This window comes from Neomonachus schauinslandi, chromosome 12 (assembly GCF_002201575.2).
Source record: "Neomonachus schauinslandi chromosome 12, ASM220157v2, whole genome shotgun sequence".
In the NCBI taxonomy this organism is placed as follows: Eukaryota; Metazoa; Chordata; class Mammalia; order Carnivora; family Phocidae; genus Neomonachus; species Neomonachus schauinslandi.
In genome coordinates this window covers 59259572-59271785 of record NC_058414.1, presented here as the reverse complement: position 1 = coordinate 59271785, position 12214 = coordinate 59259572, and the positions used below count along the sequence as shown (strand labels likewise).

General features: G+C 38.3%; 1 protein-coding gene across 2 annotated transcripts in view; it reads left to right on the top strand.

The window, feature by feature from the left end:
- Positions 1 to 12214, top strand: part of CPVL (carboxypeptidase vitellogenic like) — a 107009-nt gene that overhangs the window by 53303 nt on the left and 41492 nt on the right. The gene's annotated exons all lie outside the window — the stretch shown is intronic.

Sequence of the window (12214 nt, the reverse complement as noted above, 5' to 3'; positions counted from 1 at the left end):
TGCTACTACTATTCTCACCTCCTCCGCTGATCTTCCTGAGCTGTTATCCTCTGTCCTAGGCCTGGTCTGTGGGGCACCTCCACAGGCTAAGTGTGTTCATGACAGAGGGGACCACCACCTGAGATGAGCCACCTCTTCTCTAGTTCCTGGCAGACGCAAGAGTAATGTTAGAGTTGAACAAAAACCAGGGCAGCCAATAGTCAACACACCTTTGTATGAATTAGAAAAAAAAACAGCCTCCCCTCAGGATTCTTTAGTTCCATTGGTCAAAAAATTCTCCTAATATATTACTTTAATTCGAACCAACCTCTTTACTACCATTTTCTGCCATGAGGAATACACATGTCTACAAGGTCTATGTTAGGAATACTTTCCCTTGGGGATTGTTCTGTGTACAGCCCTCAGTACTATGCGGGGAGTCTGTCGCCCAAGGTACCCTTACTAGATTGTGTTCTGAACTATGCCAGACCTTGAAGGCCCATGTTTTGGTGCTGTCTCTAGTACACAGTTTGAGTCCCTCGACATACAACCCTTATTGAAAAAACATCTACGGTCAGTGGCATGCAGTCTACAAACCCATTATAAATTTGCAGAATTTGATGAAATACTTTCTAAGAAAGAAAGAGTCTAGCTAGATGAGGTCAGAATTTCAACCGTCTTTGTGTTTGGTTCTGTCGGGGTCCTGAGTGCTTGCCTACTTGGAGCCTTCTCTGCACACCTTTTTTTTTTTTTTTTTTTTAGAGATTTTATTTATTTCAGAGAGAGAGAGAGTTCATGAGCATGGGGGAAGGGTATAGGGAGAAGCAGACTCCCTGCTGAGCAGGGAGCCCAACACGGGACTCGATTCCAGGACCCTGAGATCATGACCTGAGTCAAAGGTAGACGCCTAACCAGCTGAGCCACCCAGGTGCCCCTCTGCACACCTTTTTAAAGCACTTAGTTGGTTGTCCTCGTCTCTGAGCTCTCAGACCATGTTGTCTCTACCGCTGTGGCCACATTTAGCATCCTGGAATGTCATTGCAGGCTGTCCATTCCAACACCAGCCTGGAGCAGATGTCAATTACAAATGAATGAATGAATGAAAAATCCATTCTATAAATTAGTGCTACATCAAAGATATAGCTAATAAATTTGTCCATGATTCATTAGATATTATCTACAAATTCATTAGGCCAGAAAGAGCCGAGCACTTGTGTTTTCAAGACATAAACAGTGGGCTATAATATAACATTAAAGAATACAAAGTGGTTTTTTTTTTTGAGTGGAGAGCAGATAAGGAAGTTCTACGTACATTTTTTGTGCCCTTGGGAGATACATTTTCCCACTGTCTAAATTTCACTAGAATATGATTCTTTTCTCAGCCAAGGGAGGATAGGGAGGAACACACAGCTCACCTGATGATAAAAACTCTCCTGATGCTGACTAATTGCCATAGAGTATCCCCTTGATTGATGAAGACTATATTGATTAAAAATGATCCAGTATTTCGATACGTAAACATCTCTGTCCCTGTTCCCTATGTATCTTAAACCTACCAAAATGAATTCCAGTGAAATCAGAATATTCTTTAAACTTTAAACTCTTAATCAGTTGTCAGAAAAAAGAGGATAGATTGGTGGTACAGATAAACCATGTTTCCATAAAGAAAGAGAACAAAGTATGCAGTCAGTCTGAGCGCAGACCAAAAGTGACTGCTGCTGAAACAGACTACATATTCATTGCTACAGCTGGTGTTGCCTACAGGGCAATGATTATCTTTGGCTTGTTGTCTGTTAATGATGGTGAACCTCAAAGTATATGCAGTAGAATCAGAACAACCTAGGTTGTCTTAAAACATTAGTACCCTCAAAATTATATTTATGCAAGTCTCAGTGCTAATTTGTCATAGAAAATAGCATACATGTTTCTATTCATAGGAACATGGACATCTTTTTCCAGTACTAGATTCATTTTAGGCAATGTGGAGTATCTCTGATGGGCTGAGGAAGATCTTCATCAGTTTCTGGGAACTAAGAGAATGCCTGTGGCACATCAGTTTCTGTGTGAGCTGTGTAGAAACATAATCCTTTTCTTGTAATGACTTACAGGGAATGCGTACTCAAAGTCATTCTCTTCCATTAACTTCAGATGTTTGGGCTGTAAAATGAAATATATTAGCAGTTTCCAAAATAAGTAGGAGAAGAAATAATCCATTGGACTATTGGAATTCTCATGATTAAGTCAGATTACAATACTACCAGGATTTTTAGAGTTAGCTGGGTCATAAAGCATGATGGTTATGAGCATGGGTTCTTAAATATTTTGAGTTTGAATTCTGGTTCACCGTTCACTGGCTTTGTTCCTTTGGGGGAAGATACTTATAACCTCTCTGTTCTTCAGCTTTCTTATCTGTAAAATGGGAATAATAATAGTACTTATAGGTGAGTTCTTGTGAGATTTAAATGGATTACATATGTAAAAACACTTAGAATAATGACTAGTGGTTAGAAAGTGCTTGAAAATATAGGCTATTATCAATGATGTTCAACAAATTTTAGCAATGGTCCTTAAGCACATGATACATAAAAAAGTTATATAAGAAAACCTGAAAAACACAAAAATAAGAAAGACTTAACAGACTTTTGGTTTCCAGTTCAGCATGTAAGGAGCTTAGAATTTACCACTCGATCTGAAGAATAAGTAAAAAGTTAACCAAACTGAAAAGTCAACAACTCTTCTTAGATCTGTGAGAGAAGTGAGGTCAGAGGGCAAACTACTTCTCCACAAGTTGGAAAGAGGCGAATACAGAGAACCACAATTTATCTGAGTAGAAACCTCCATAGTAACCAATGCCAAGGTAGAAAAACCTGAACTGTAAGTTTTTACAATAGGAAAATGAACAACCCATTAAAAAATGGTCAAAGACCTTAACACACCCAAGTCTTAAGACCTTAACCTCACTCAAGAAGATACACAGATGGCATGTAAGCCTATGCAGAGATGTTCAACGTGACGTGTCATTAGAGAGTTGCAAATGTAAACAATGAGATGCCACTACGCACCTATGAGAATGGCCAAAATCCAGAACACTGACAACACCAAGTGCTAGGGAGGATGCAGAGCAACAGGAACTCTCATTCATTGCTGGTGGGAATGCACAATACTATAGCCACTTTGGAAGACAGTTTGGGAGTCTGTTGTTTGCTTGTGGTTTTGTTTGTTTTTTTTTTATAAAACTAAACAACTTTTACCATATAATCCAGTAATCATACTCCTTGGTATTTACCCAAATGGATTGAAAAACCGTGTCTACACAAGATACTTCATGCAGGTGTTTACAGCATCTTTATTCATAATTGCCAAAACTTGGAAGCAAGAAGATGTCCTTTAGTAGGTGAGTGGATAAACTGGGTAGTATAGACAATAGACAATATTATTCAGCACTAAAAAGAATGAGCTGTCAAGCAATGAAAAGACATGGAGGAAACTTAAATGAAGTCCATATGAAAAAGCTACACACTGTAGGTTTCCCACCATATGAGATTCTGGAAAAGGGAAAGCTACGGAGACAGTCAAAGGTTCACTTGTTGCCAGGGGTTAGGGAGGAGGGTGAGGTGAATAGGTAGGGCATAGAAGATCTTTAGGGCGGTGAAACTATTCTGTATGATATTATAATGGTAGATCCATGTCATTGTGCATTTGTCAAAATCCATTGACTATATACCCACCACGAGTGAACCCTGATGTAAACTAGGGACATTGAGTGATAACAATGTATTAGTGTAGGTTCCTGTATTGTAACAAACGTACCACTATGGTGGGGGAAGGTGATGGTGGGGGAATTTGTGCATATGTGGGGATAGGAGAGAGAATGGAACGGTCTCAGTTTCTGCTCAACTTTGCTGTGTGCCTAAGCTGCTCTAAAAAGTAAAGTTCATGAATTAAAAAACAAAAAAGACTTGATTGTCTGCCTAGTGAAAGAGATAGATACCAGTATAGTTGATAAAAGGTAGACTCAATTTCTACTTCCAGCACAATGATAGAGTAGACACTGAAACCCCTTCATTGAAACACAGCTAAATTCAGATGAAATTGCAACAAATATAGTTGCCATGCTTTTAGCAAAAGAAGATCTCAAAGTGAAAAAAAGAAGGCAGAAACAAAGGAAAACAAAGATAGGGAACTGAATCCTGTGGAACAGGAGCAGTAACACAGGGTGGCCCTAGAGATCAATGTCCTCAGCTCTGCAATTAGTGACTGGACCATGGGCCCAAGTAAGGTAAAGTTGCTGAGCTGAGAGCCTGGTTCCAAGCCTGGGACACATGGAGGGGCTAAATGGTCCCGTGTTGGTAGTGAACTCTGACAACCAACAGAAGCAAATACACAACACCTGGAGGTATTTGGGGTTTCCAGATTTTTATTAGCTAAGTTCAACACAAAAGTAAGCTCATTATCAACAATCACCCACTCTGCAGGTAAATAGGCTCCCATTGCTGAGGATAAGCAGAAACAACTACAAAAGATGTGGATATCCAAGGCACAGCAGGTATCGGAGATATAAGGGATAGAATATAAATAACTAGGTATGAAATATTTAAACACATAGAAAAGGAGTTTAAAAATAAGCAGTAAACAAAGAACCATCGAATATGGCTAGGCCAACCTGAAGGAGAAGCAGTAAGAACTGTTAAAAATGAAAAATACAGTTGTTGTATTTAAAACCTAGTGCTTGGGATAAAGAACAGATTAGACATTGCTGCCAATAAAATTCACAGATTAGGAGAAATTAACCAAAAGGAGACATAGTAAGACAAAGAAGATTTGGACAATATAATTAGCCAGCTTGATTTAGTGAATATATATAAACCCCTAAACATAATAATTAGCATGTCTCAAGTATTTTAAAGAATTTGCGTCATACAGTCGATACTCTCTGACCATATACCATGAATTTAGAAATCAGTAATAACAATATACGTACAAATACCCAAAAAATATAAATAAAAATGTAAATCCATATAACTTGTGTATCAAAAAAGTTATGTTCAAAAAAGGATGAAAACTACATATATAGTGAATGTTAAAAGATAAAAAAAAATTTTTTCATCTAAATAGATGCAAAAAAAGTGGATTTTTAATAAAATTATAACGTATTTATGATAAAATTTTTAGCAAACTAGGAATAGTGTCTGTATTAGTTTCTTACAGCTGCTATAATACCATTACCACAGACTTGATGGCATGAAATACAGAAATTTATTTTTTTACAATTCTGGAGGATAGAAATCTAATGTCACTTTCACTGGGCTGTTGGCATTCCTTGGCTTGTGGCTACATCATTCCAATCTCTGCCTCTGTGGTCACATGGACTTCTTTTGGTTTATGGTCAAATATTCTTCTGCCTCCCTCTTATAAGGTTACATGAGATTACATTTAGAGACCTCCTAGATAATCCAGGATAATCTCCCTATCTCAAGATGCTTAACTTAATCACATTTGCAAAGTCTGTCTTCCTCCTCCCTTTGTACCTTTGTTCATTTGTTCCTTCCTTCCGTCATTTTTTATTTGCTATACAAGGTGACATTCACAGGTTCCAGGGATTAGGACTGGATATCTTTGGGGAGGGGGTATTATTCAGCCTAACACACAGTATGAGACTTTCTTGACTTGATAAAAATCTACCAAAAGCCTACAATAAGCATTATTCTGTTTCATAAAACAGAATACACATTGCTTTAAAATCAGAGTGCATTATGATATCAACAAATAAATTAAAAAAATGAATGGGGGAAATTCCAGTTACTAAATGTATAAAGAATAATGGAATCATGATTTGACAAATAGTACGGTAATAGTTGTTTCAGGCAAGAATCACCAATGGATGCTAAATTTAGTGAGTGCAACTATGATGAGAAACGGTATCAACATAGTCCCAAAGTATTCCCCTTCAATATTTATGATATTTATGATGAAAAGAAAATTAGTAACTTTACAATAGAGAAACCTGGCATATAGGAACCTAAGTTAACCTGGCATATGTGATCTAAGTTAACATTACCATTAATGGGACAAATCAACATTATATGCCTCTGATGTATTATACTAAGAAGACGCAGTAACATTAATGTGATAATCTTTAGAAAAACATCTAACAGGAATTTGATATGAGGAAACATCAGACAAACTCAAATTGGGGAACATTTCACAAAATAATTGCTAGTACTTGTCAAAAGGTCATGAAAGACCAAGGAAGAAGAAGAAGGAGGAAGGAAGGTAGGAGGGAGGGAGGGAGGGAAGGAAGGAAAGAAGGAAGGAAGGGGAAACAAAGAAAGGGAGAGAAAGAAAGGAGGAGGAGGGGAGAGGAGGAGGAAAAAAGAAGAGAAAAAAGAAGAAAAGAAAAAACAAAATACAAATCTGAGGGACTAAGGAGACTTGAAACTTGAATATATACAATATGTGACCTAGAACCAGAAAAAGATTATTAGGTGACAAATGGAAAATTTTGAATAAAATCTATAGAATAGAAAATGGTTCATATCAATGTTATTTTTCTGGTTTTAATGATTTCTGGTTATGTTAGATGTTAATAATTTGAAGTCTACATAAAGGGTAGGAATTCTTCATACTATTTCCTTAACAGCTTTATTGAGGATACAGTTCACATACCGAAGAATTTACCCATTTATAATGTTCAAGTCTGTGGTTTTTAGGATATTCACAAGTGTCTGCAACCATTACCACTATTTAATTTCAGAACATTTTGTCCTCCCAAAAAATCCCTTATCCTTTAGCAGTAACTCCCACATTCTCCCCTTCTCCAGCCCCTGACAGGTAACTACTCTACTGTTTCTATGGATTTACCTATTTGGGACATTGTATATAAATGGAAGCCTACAATATGTGGCCTCTTGTAACTGGCTTCTTTCACTGAGCACAGTGTTTTCAGGTTCATCCATGTAGCTACATATCAGTACTCATTCCTTTTTATTTTCAAATAATATTTCATTGTATTGATATGCCCCATTTTATTCATCCATTCATCAGTTATTCCCACTTTCTGACTATTACGAATAACGCTGCTGTGAGCAGAAGAACACATAGAGAATAAAATGTGAAAACAAGCAAAAATAAATAATATATTATTTTGAGATACATGCATAAGAAGTAAAACTTTTTTTCAAAAGTAGGGAAATTCTAAACCTAAACCTCAGGATAGTGGTTCTCTCTGTGGGGTAGACAGAGGGATGGGACAGGGAAGTACTCTGGGTAGATTTACTGATACTGGTAACACACTGGTTCTTAGGGTGGCTGGTGCATTTGTGAATGTCTGCTTATATTATGCTTCCTAACCTACAGATACAGTATAATATATTCTTTGACATATATATAGTATATATAATATATATATAGTATACATGTATATATAGTATCCATAATTTTGAAGGAGGCACACTGTGCTTTGCAGAGATTTAACTGACCATGTTTTGAGCATGTGGACTGCTTAGTATGGCCATGCCTTTAAACTCCCTCAGCATATGACAGAGATTTGCAAGGGATTATAAGGGAGACAAAGACACTTATCTACTCTCACAGAGAATTCCATCAATTTTCCTCACGGGGAGACATTGATTACATAATCCAAAATAGTAGGTAATTAAAATAATCTTTTTCTACCTCACCTTATATGCCCATTAGTGGGCAATAAATTTACCTTACAAATCATATTCTATTCCAGCTCCCTGATATTTCGTGTTAAGGTGTGTTCAGTGTCAGATGTCAAGCTGCCTAGGATTTAAATTTTCCCTCTCACTCCCTAATCTGTAAAATCCTATTTGTCTCATAGATAATAAGCATAATAATGGCAGCCATGTTACCTTCTTATTCACCACTCTATGCAGGGCACCTAGCACAGTGTCTGACACGTAGTAGGCACTCAAACTTTAATGATGAAAGAATTGTCACGGTGGGGGTGGGGGTGCGAGGGTGGCTCAGTTGGTTAAGCATCTGCCTTCGGCTCAGGTCGTGATCCCAGGGTCCTGGGATCAAGCCCCATATCTGGCTCCCTGCTGAGTGGGGAGCCTGCTTCTCCCTCTCCCTCTGCCTCTCCCCCCGCTGATGTGCACTCTCTCTCTCTCTCTGTATCAAATAAATAAATAAATAAAATCTTATTTAAAAAAAGAAGTAATTGTCATGGGAAAAATAAAATAATGTCAAAAGGCTTGATAGAGAATAGATGTTGCCTAATACATTTTACTTCCTTTAATTTGCCCTTCTCCTACCATTCTGAAACTGCACTTCCACTCTGGCTATAGTATACATTGCTCCTTTGGCTTTAGAAGCACCTTGGGAGCCTCAAAAAAAAAAACAAAACAAAAAAACCCAAACCTAATCATCGCCCACTCCACCAAAGGTTCTGATTTAGTTGCCTGGTATAGCGCCTACCACATAGTAGTGTGAATAAATGTGGAAGGAAAGGAGGTAGAAAAAGGACAGAATGACAGAAAAAAGACAGGAGGTTTGTTCATTTATACCACAGCTGTCTTTACAATAAACTCAGATTTGATTTTAGTAACTGCAGGTAATTCACCAGTCTGATTACCATTGATTACGTGTATTATGTTCCTTTCTCTTTAAGCAGCATTTTTTAAAAACAAAAACAAATACACTCTCATACATTGATTATAAGATGTATCTTGACTTTTAAAATAATAAAATGTAGGGAGTGGAAAGGGTCTCTCTAAAATCTAGGAAATGCACCCCTTGCTCCATAAGAGCTATTGGCTTTGAATAGCCTGTTCTTTGTAATGCTCCATGCCCTGGTCCTTTAGTCCTTTCTGATAAAGAAGTTACACTGTTCTTGTGATGATTCTTGTTAAAAAATTTTTTTGAATATGTTTTTAACCTCCCTTTCTCTATCGTTATAGTTTTTGCCTTCCCAAAAATATATGAGCTATATAAGTGTACATGAGAGAGAGAGAGAGAATGTGAGTGTGTGTGTGTGTGTGTGTGTATTTCCTGTGTGAAACCATTATTTCAACCAACAGGAGCTACAGTTCTATATATACTTAAAGGCCATTTGGATCAAAAGCAAAGCCTTGTCCTTGGATTTGAAGTTGCTTCTGTTGCTAAGTTGTTTGGAAGGCCACTGCAAATTCAGGAGGTACCATCTCCAAATGCCAGATCCTACCTCCACGTGCTTATACTTTTAAAGGTTGATTGTCCTAGGGTAGGGCTTAGTTTGTGGTGTTTAAAAGTTCATCTTGTCAGGAAATTGTAAATATAAAGATACCTTTCCCTGTCATTTCTCATTCTGCAGCTCATTAAATTTCAGCTAATTGCATCTTCAAAATTCAGGATCTTAATGTTTCTCAGCTTTACCACCAGAGCAAAATCTTAACACCCAGGTCGTTAAGAGTTCTCTTTACTTATCCCAGGCTATCAGAAGATCTTCCTTTAGAAATGGGCAGTTCCTGATTAATGAATGTGACTTAGAAGTTTGAAAGGTAAATATTTCTAGTAAATCTAACTCATTTTAGTGGTCATTCTAATTGCTTGTGGCATTTTCCTTAATGACATCTTCTGATGGTAAAATGGCAATCATGGCCAGGAAACGAGATTTGACAAATGACAATTTCTAGCATACAAGAAAACTCGGAATGCTTAAATAGGTCTGATTCTTCAACTTTTTAGGTGGACTCTAAGCTTCCATCAAAGCACGATGGGAAGAGTCTGGCTTTGTTGACTCTAAGCTGACGTGATCACTGGATACTCCCTCCCTTACAAGCCCTTTGAAGACAATGAAGGGATGTCAGGGCCATTCTATGAAAAACTTGTGGGAGGAGAAAGTAGCTCCCAGTGAAGCCTAACTAAAGAGAGGGAAGCTAATCCTGGGACATTTGTTTTATGCAATCATAGCCTATAGAAAAGCAACTGCCACTTTATAGGTAAATAAAAGTAGCATAGATCTGAAAATGAATTTCTATTGCAGACTTCCTTATGAATTCATTTTACCTGTTTCAGTTATAATCCAAGCACAAACAAGAGTGGCATTCATTTTTTTTATGAACTGACTTCAACTGGGCTTCTTTAATTTTTAAGCATTTCGATGAAGAAAGGGGAAAGAGAATACCCATAAATTATGAAACAGACTTTGATTTCACCCAAACCTGCCATGCTTCTGACACCTTTTCTTGTTTGTCCTTTAAATTTGCGTTGGGATGAAAGGTTCGAATGAGAACCAACACGTATTTTTATTTTCTCTTACTTATTTCTTTAAGCTGTTTGAAAATATATTCTGTGTGAATTGGTTTGTTTTCAGTTGCTTTGCCTGGGGAGTACCGTCATCGTTTTGCAAGGGCTTTATTTTGTTGTCGTGTGGTGCTCAAAACATTAGAAGGTACGTTTGTGATTTATGGCAACAGGAAATGTAGAATTTAATCCAGAGTCACCCAAATACGGCAGGGTGAGGGTGGTATGTGGAGAAAGATAATAAATGGCCATACCATTTGCCAGGTAGACTCCATGGATCTCAAAATCAATATGCTGGGAAATGCATATTTAAATCCAGTTGCTATGAACGCCAACTGCTATGAATACAGGCAATTATATCAGTTGAGTTTACGTTGAAAAGATAAATAGGGAAAGAGTGGAGAGAGTAGTCCTTTCCAGATCCAGTAAGGAGTGTCTCTTGTGCAATAACCATCACCGCACTGCAGTAGTTTCTCCATCTTTCATCCTCACGCCATAGTATGATAGCAGAAGGTGCCAAACACTGACACAAATGTTATGAAACACTGGACTGTGGGAAACCAGGGTGTGCCCACCACCATCCTCTGGGGAGTGGGAGGAAAATAGTAAAGTCTTAAATTTTTTTAATTTAAAAAAAAAGGTCTACAAATTTTAATAGATGGATTGGCACTGGGCGCCTATTTGATCTCTGTGTATAGAGATCAAATATAGAGTCACATATTTAGCTAGGATGGAGCCAGAATGCCCAAAGCCAGTGTTTTGGTTTTTCTAACCTTCGCCATCATCATTTGAGCCCATTGGCCACAGAATCTGACTCCAGGTTTAGTGCTTTTTCCACTAGAGTTTCCTCTTCTTCCATCTGAGTATGACTTAATTCAGTGGCAGTTGACCTGGTCTATCAGTCCAAAAGGGGAGGCAATGTTTGCACGCTTGCCGCTGCCTGAGGAAACCACAGTTACAGCCCCTGGGGCTCTTCCAGAGCCGTGGCGTCACTGGATTGGCCTGCCCTGCTCTGTGGAAGTTGCCCAGTCACACCCCTGCCATGGGTCAATCTGTGCCGTCAACTTGATTATTATGAGCAACTCCCACGTCTTGTCACTGGGTACCAGTCTACAGGGTTTCTGTGCTGAGTGACATGTGACTGGATGAAAACTGGAAACTTCAACCAGGCTTTTTGAAAGAAGAGCAGGGCAGGCACCCCTGACCTCTTGTGTCTTGACTCTCCTTTGTCTCCCTGGGCTCCGTTCACTCTGAATATTCATGTCTGTTTCTTCATCCTCTTCAGAGTCCTCATATTTATTACAGTGATTTGCACAATCCTTTTGAGCTTATTCTCTGGAAAAAATAGGCAAAAAGTGCTTTACTTACCAAACAAGAGGGAGTTATGTTTTTGGGAGAAAAAAAACAAACCAAAAAAAACCCCAAACTAATTGCAAGCTCCTGGAGTGGCTTTGATGGAATATCACTATTGAGAGTATGGGGAAGAGAATCTTGCATGTAACTGATACCAGGTTTCTCTGTGTAGGTGAAAACATAAAGAGCACAGAGCATCAGTGAGACTTTATTTATTTATTTTTTTAATTTGGTAAGGACAAGGGAGCTGTATGACCAGGTACATGTCTTCTCTCATGAGGACATCATCCTGGTTGGAAACTTTTCACTAACTTTGCTGCTCACCTGGGGACTGAAGAAAACAGATGAATTAGACTTTTAGAAGTGGCTTTTCTGGTTCCTTGGATGAGTCCCTAATTACTCTTAGTCTTCTAATATAAAAGGCAAAGTAATCCTCATTTGCAGAGAACTAGAACTTTCTCAGGCTGGAAGGGAAGTTTGTCAAGGGAGAAGAGAAAGCTGACGGGTTGACCTGTGTCAAAGGCCAGCCAGAATCCAGAGTGGACTGTACCTTGCTGAGTGCTCTACTCACAGAGTAGTGGAGGGCCTCCCTTTCCACTGTTTGTGTTCCTTTGGGACCTTCTGAGCACTTTCT